The following is a 6,952-nucleotide window of genomic DNA, read 5'->3' as shown; positions in this document are numbered from 1 at the left end:
CCTGCTTACTGTATATATAGTGTCCATTAGGGTTTGACTCAAGGCTCCAGGGAATTGAGTGTAGATGTGCCATGAAATGTTGCTGCTGTGTTTGTCAGTCTTCTTTGAACATACAGGGTCCCCTGTGTTGAAGTTTATGGACCCATTTGTTATATTGGCTGGTGCTATAATTTATCCTCGGTGGGCGGGGGGTGGGAAGAATAACTGAAGGTACTTGTTGAATGGCACGTGGAATCTTTATATCAGGTTTGGTATTACATAGCTAGCTTTGAAATACATTTTGATTTGGGGATATGTAAAGATTGTCATGGTAATGAGAAAAAAAAAGCATCTGCAATGCAGCACTTACATCTGCTGTTTCCATCTGATAATGCACAGATTTCCCAACTACTCTGTGCCTTTATGTAATAATTCTCTTTGTCCAAATTGAAGATTCAGCATAGTTGATGAAACCGAAGGGTAGTCCTGATTTGGTTCTGATCTGTTTGGTTTCCAACAGGATGTTGACTGCTGACTGGGCTGCCATAATGTTCAGGACGAGTCTGAAGAGGAAGGATACAGGGTCACGGGGAGTTAAGAGTAACTGCCATTGGTACCTGTGTTGCTTTTGTCTTTCTCTTGAAATTGCTGTGGAAATGCAGAATCCAGGTGTGAACGAAAGATAAAAAAATAAGGCACGATCCCTCTCCGGGCCGCGCATGGAAGGCTCAGCCGGTCCCTGTGTAGGGGCCTGGATGGGAGATGTGGTAGTGGTTTTATTGTGATGGGTGTGAGGAGGGCTGCGAAGTCAGGGTCAGAGAACCAAGATGGGGCTGAAGTTAAAGGCATGACTCGCGGTGTGAACAGAAAGCAGGCATGAACAGAAAGCAGGCAGATACTGGAATCAAAGCAGGTCGCATCAAGAAAGTAAAAACACAGACAACCATCGAATCAGGATCTCAGGAGCTCACAAGCCATTATGCAGGCGGAAACCAGGGCAGTGTATGGGCACAGGGGAACAGAAGAGACTTACGCCTGTTAAAGAGTAGAGCAACTTGAATCGTTGTGAAGAAACCCTCTTTTTTATTTATTTATGATGGCCTGGGAATGGCTTCTGTGGTTTTCTGGTCTAGTTAGATCTAGGAAGGTGGAGCCAAAGCTAAGAGTGATGCAATAGTAGGGAAGTAGGAAAAGAGAGAATTTGTCTACTCGACTATTCTTTGATAGGTGGCATCATAAAAAATAATTTAGTGTCTGCCCTTTATGTACGTGATTTTAGACATTATGAAATAGAAGATTCGGTTTTTACCTCCAGGGGGATTCTAACTGCGCTGAGAAGACGGAGCATGTAAATCCCAGCGTGAACCGCAGTGGGAAGCAGATGTGTTGGGGAGCACCCCCCCCCCCCCGGTGGGTGGTCCGTGGTCCTCTTCGTGAGCTTGGTTGGGGGAAGGGGGGAGCTGGCTGGGCTGGGGGTGTCCAGGAAGGCTGGTGAAGGTAACAGGGTACGTCGTTGAAGGAGTGGAGTTTGGAACACACAGTGGGATTTAGGTGAGGAGGGTGGAGGCGAGTGGCCCTTCCACCTTCGTGCGCTATTTCAGTTTTTGAACGGATTCCCTGACTTGCAAAATGGAAATAATCCCTGCCTTTCCTCTTTGAGTTAGAGTCACTGTGGAGATTTCGTGTATGAGATGATTCATGTGAAAACGCTTTGTAAATGGCACCGTGGGTTCAAGTATATGTTGTTATTAACAATTGTCATTTGCAGGATGCCTTGGGTGGCTCAGTCTGCTGAGCGTACGGACTGTTGATTTTGGCTCAGGTCATGATCTCAACATTGTGAAACAGCCCCGCATGTTGCTGACAGCACAGGGTCCTGCTTGGGATTCTCTCTCTCTCTCTCTCTCTCTGCCCCTCCCCCTCCCCTGCTCGCATGTGTGCTCTCTTTCTCTCTCTCAAATAAATAAACATTAAAAAAAAAACAGCCACCATTTGTAATTGGAGAGCCTGTTGGAACACAGGCCTGGCTTTGTTTTAATTCATTTATCACATGTAAATGAGACTGCATTCTTCCATCAAAGGTGTTTCTCAAGGTCATGATTAAACGTAAAGGGAAAGGAGCTGTTTTTAAGCAAGCTTAGTTTATGTCTGAGATTTCCTGTTAAGCTTATAAACGCATAATTAGTATTGAAAATGTTTAATGTGAACCTGAAGTATTTTACATTTTTTGGTTAATAAAAAGAGGAAACATATTTCAAGAGTAAGTTACTCAGCTGTGAAAAAATAGAAGTCCATTTAGTAGCAAAATTACATGATGCTTCTCATTCTACATTCTGAAACCGACTATTTTTAGCATCTCTTTGAATCAGTGATGAATTCCAATTACAGGATTCAGTAATTAAAGCAGAGAAAAATATATAACGTCATTTAGGCAAGAAAATCTTTCACTTGAATTGGATTTGTTTCAAGTTTTAAGCCATTATGTTCAGGGGCCTCCCTGGAATCATTGATTTTGTCATTTTTGTGGGGTCACAGGCAACAGAAGTGCCAGAACCTCAGCCAAGGACACAGTGTCCCACTTTGAAGAAAAGGAGTTTAAAAATTCTGGGATTCTGGGATGTCTTAATGGGTGAGTGTGCCGTGTCTCTGTGGTCTGCCGAATTCTGGAAGAATTCGGCCTTGCTCTCTTTTCCCCGCTTCCTGTTGATCAGCTCACTCCCCCACCAGGACCTCTGTCCCTCTGTCCCCTACATCTGCCCCGCCTGCTCCTTTCTTTCTCCCAATCTCCGGCTGCTTCTGAGTGTTGCGAAAGAGAACGGCATGATAGTGCCAATTGGTACCGCTCCACATTTGTACTTAATGGTTGTAGATTGTCCTATAATGTTGCTAAACAGCTTTTAAAAAACTTGTTCGCAGTCAGCAGTCTTTCCTCAAGCCGGAAGCCTTATTTTATCTTGAGCCAGTTATTATTTGTCTTTTTATGCCCCTTGCACAAAAGCTCATTAACCATTTGGCTGAATTGAAACGAGTGTTCTGTTGACCCAAATTCTCCTCTCTTTGCTTGGGTAAAGCCTGGCACTTAAAGTGGTGACCCACGGGGCCAATACAAGGTCACTAGACACAAGGCAAGTCCAGCTTTCCCGGTCAAAGTAGGTCAGAAAGAGGCATCGTGATTTTTTTTTTCTTTTAACGTAGGCATTCAAGAAAAGTCACTTATTTGGCAAATGATTTTTGAGTGTGGGCTGTGTGCCAAGCCCTGAGCTAGGTCCCAGGGATTTAAAAATGAAAATGAAAAAACGTTCATAGTGAAGAGTAGAGTTAGGGGTCAAAAGCGTTGGGGCTCACAGGTGGCTGTCCAGGGCCAGACCTCTCTGCCATGAGCATCAAAAACATTACAAATAAAAAATAAAAAAACTTAACACTTGCATCAGGCAGGAGCATCATACAACTAGATAATCCTATTTTTCCCTTGAAAATGGATGCTATTTTCTGTGAATTTCTGAACATTTTAACCTCTAAGTTTTTTAAAAACTTAAAAAAAAATGTTTCTTTTTGAGAGAGAGACCAGGGGAGGGACAGAGAGAGAGGGAGACACAGTCCGAAGCAGGCTCCAGGCTCTGAGCGATAGCACAGAGCCTGACGGGGGCTGGAATTCACACACGGCGAGATTGTGACCCGAGCTAAAGTCAGACCCCAACCAACTGAGCCACCCCGGCGCCTCTCAACTTCTAAATTCTTTGATCTCTTGGCAGCTCAGTGCATCCTGTTGTGAGAAGTAGGCACGTGTAAGCATAGATCCAAATCTGAGTTTCTACCACCATCCTGGTTTTAGGGTTTGTGTGCTCATGCAGTCACCACTGTTTGTTTTCTACTGGACCAAACATTGAGCAAGAGGTTGCTGTGAACGTGATTCTGTGCGAAGCTCTGGGGGTATAAAGACGCAGGCGACACTGCTGCCCCAGTGGGTGTCACAGTGTGGTGGGGGACAGAGGGCAGTGGTGGTGGCGGACAAGTGGTAACAGCAGTGATCGGTGCTCTTTACTGTGCAAGGCTTGGCTTGTCCTATGACGTAGCACAGTTTTGTAGTTCGGGAAGTTTAAGCATAAATAACCAGCCCGGAGTCTTGGAGGTTGTAAGTGGGGAAGTGGGTGGAGTCCATTCTGGCTTGAGAGCCCACCGCACCGTGGGATCCTGCACTGCCCCTCTGGGTGGTAGGCGTGAGGAAGGGAGAAGAGGCCACTACTGGGAAGCTGAACCCTGCCATGCAGTGGAAGTGACCCCTGGTCCGCCCAGTAGGAGGGCCAGTAACCGTGGAGAGGCAGGTGTAGAGAAATGCAGGGGTGGAGGGGTCGGCAGAGGTGGTGGAGGCCACCCTGCATAAGGACTGCCCGGGAACCGAGTTCCAGAGTGGCAGGGCACAGAGGAGTTGTCCGAAGCAAGATGTGCCCAGCAGGGTGGCAGCGTCTGGGAGAGAAAACCAGTAGACCACACTGGCAGGCTGGCTGTCTTCAAGGGCGCTGCTTAATTAATTAACTGCATGTCACTTGGTGTCACTTTGAGCCCCATGCGGAGTTGCAGTCTTTTCTTGTCCATTGCAGCTGGTACTAGCCTTCTCTTCTCTTTTAGTGCGTTGCCCCTACCTCTCTCCCCACTTGGCACTTTTGGGCTTGCGGTGTGGTGTCTTACTGTCTATAGCCTCACCTTCATCTGACTCTTGGTTGTATTTCTCATGCATAGTAGGAAGAGAGTAAATGTTTGAGTGGATTGATGAGTGGGTGATGTGACCCAGATCTTTATCTGGGCTAGTCGATTCTTTGACCGTTATTAGCCCAGAGGTGTGGGCCAGCTGTGGGTCTCTGCACAAGTCATATTATGTCAGGAATCGATTGTTCCTCATATTTTGTTGGGTAGTTAACACTGTTCATTAAGTGAAAGGGAAGAAAATAGTGTTGTATGACCCTTGTGTTTAGGTCTGGGATAAGTACTTTTTGAATGAACAGATTACTCAACGCTGGGAGAAATTTTCATCTGCACTCATAATTAATGTGGTTTTGTTCATTATTAAATCAATGGAAGCGAACTTTGCAGAGAGTGTGATATACATAGGTGTCCAATGAGTGTCAGTTGCAATTATTTTTATTTTGCTGGTAGCAATATCTTTTCTGCATCTTGCTTTACATTTTTTGTGTTTTTTGTTCTTCCCCATCAGATCAGGCTTTCTGGAGGCCAAGACTTTGTCTTGTTACTTAATGCTTTTGCTCCACCTTCTACAAAAAAGCCCACTAATACTTTGAATTGAATTGTGGGGCCAGCTAAGTGTGTCTCTACTGGTTCTGGTTTCAAAGATGTAGGACCATTCTGGTGCTGGGACCCGGAGCACAGGCATCCAACCTGAGAGGCCAGCGAGGGGAAACAAGACTTGCTGTGTTACTGTGTTTGTTAGGCATACGAATCTAGCTACAAATACTCATATTAAACAATCTGATGAGATCTGTTTCTCGGAAGCTGCCTGAGGCTGCAGATTCTCAGGTGCCTAACAGTCTTGTAAATAGAACTTTCTATGTGAATGGTGGTGAACATGGATGAGGTGATCTCATGGAGAGGGAGGGATGTTGAGTTGGAGTCTGGTTAACAAGGTAGCACTGGGAAATGCAGCAGGAAAACAGCCATCCAGAACACGCGTGCCTGCCTCTCATTTCTGGAAAACTGGAATTCGGATGTTTAAGAGGGATGGCTAAGACCAAAATAGTAAACAAATCCTAGTACATTCAGATTAGGATGATATTTGCAGATTAACAGTGAGTCATTTGGACACAGTTTCTGAACAGTATCTGTTTTCGTGGCCCAGAGTTATTCATCTAGTATTGACCTGGATGTTGTGGATAGCTAAGATAAAAGGGCATGTTACTAGGGAAAACTTTATTATCATTGACCTTTTAAAATGCTCCCTGGGACAAAATGAGGTGTTTCATGAGATAAATTCAATCCTTTCTCTCTGCAACATACAGAGGAATGTAAACTGAATGTCAGCTGACCTGCTTAGGAGGTGAACAGTCTATAATATTTTTTAATGACCTGAACTCATCATAAAGCTGCTTGGTCCTCCTCCTCCTCCCTGCCTCTTTCTGTTTTTAGAAAAGGACACACTTTACTAGACAGTTATTTATCCTGGCTTGATTATCTGTGGTCTGGGATTTTTCCCTAAGTTATGACTTGCTATGATTTCATGATACCATTTTTCTTTTCCTTTTTTGCTTTGTTTTTTATACTGAATAGCATAAGGAATTTTATTTGGCAGTATTTTAAGAATTAGACTGAGGTCTAGAGACCACAGGAGTCCATTCTGACGCCACCATACTGAAAGCAGTATTTGAAACTTGAGCAAGGGTGGGTACCTCTTCGATGGGATTTTAAAGGGAGGAGTCCTTCAAGGTCACCCCAGTTGTTCCTCTTTTCATTTGCTTGTCTGTTCACCTAGGCAACAAATATCTGAGTGCATGTATGCCTTTCTCATGGTATTTCTTTCCCCAGATACTGGTGATAACCCCTCAACTCAGTATCTCAAGCCTGAAGTGTTGAGAACTGCACTGTTGAATCCAGTAGCTGCTAGCCACGTGCTGCTATTTAAATTAATTTTCGTTAAAATGAAATAAAATTAAAAATTCAGTTTCCCAACCACACTCGCTGCATTTCAGGTGCCTGTAAGTGTTCTGTGTGGCCGGAGGCTGCCATATTGGATGGTGTTCATCTACAGAACATTTCCATCCTTGTGGGGAGGTAAGCCGGACAGTACTGTCTTAGCAGTCCTTAACTCCGCCTTCCAAGAGACATCCCAACATCCCTTCCACTTCATCACCCAACACCTATGTTTGTCAAGTTCATTCCCTTTAAAAAAGCCCTCCCATCTTACTTCAGGTCCTCATCTTCTGTCATCTGGATTAAGGCACCCGTGTTCCAAGGGCTGGGGTGTCTT

At 44.7% G+C, this 6,952-nt stretch overlaps 1 protein-coding gene across 4 annotated transcripts in view; it reads left to right on the top strand.

Moving 5' to 3' along the window:
* The first annotated feature begins 560 nt into the window (after positions 1-560).
* Positions 561-6,952, top strand: part of WASF3 (WASP family member 3) — an 87,603-nt gene continuing 81,211 nt past the window's right edge. For all 4 annotated transcript variants that reach the window (XM_029936927.1, XM_029936926.1, XM_029936925.1 and 1 more), the window contains exon 1: positions 561-592. The gene's annotated coding sequence lies outside the window, so the exon portion shown is untranslated. The remainder of the gene's footprint in view (positions 593-6,952) is intronic.

Source organism: Suricata suricatta, chromosome 4 (assembly GCF_006229205.1).
Source record: "Suricata suricatta isolate VVHF042 chromosome 4, meerkat_22Aug2017_6uvM2_HiC, whole genome shotgun sequence".
NCBI classification, from domain to species: domain Eukaryota; kingdom Metazoa; phylum Chordata; class Mammalia; order Carnivora; family Herpestidae; genus Suricata; species Suricata suricatta.
This window is presented reverse-complemented; position numbering and strand designations above follow the sequence as displayed.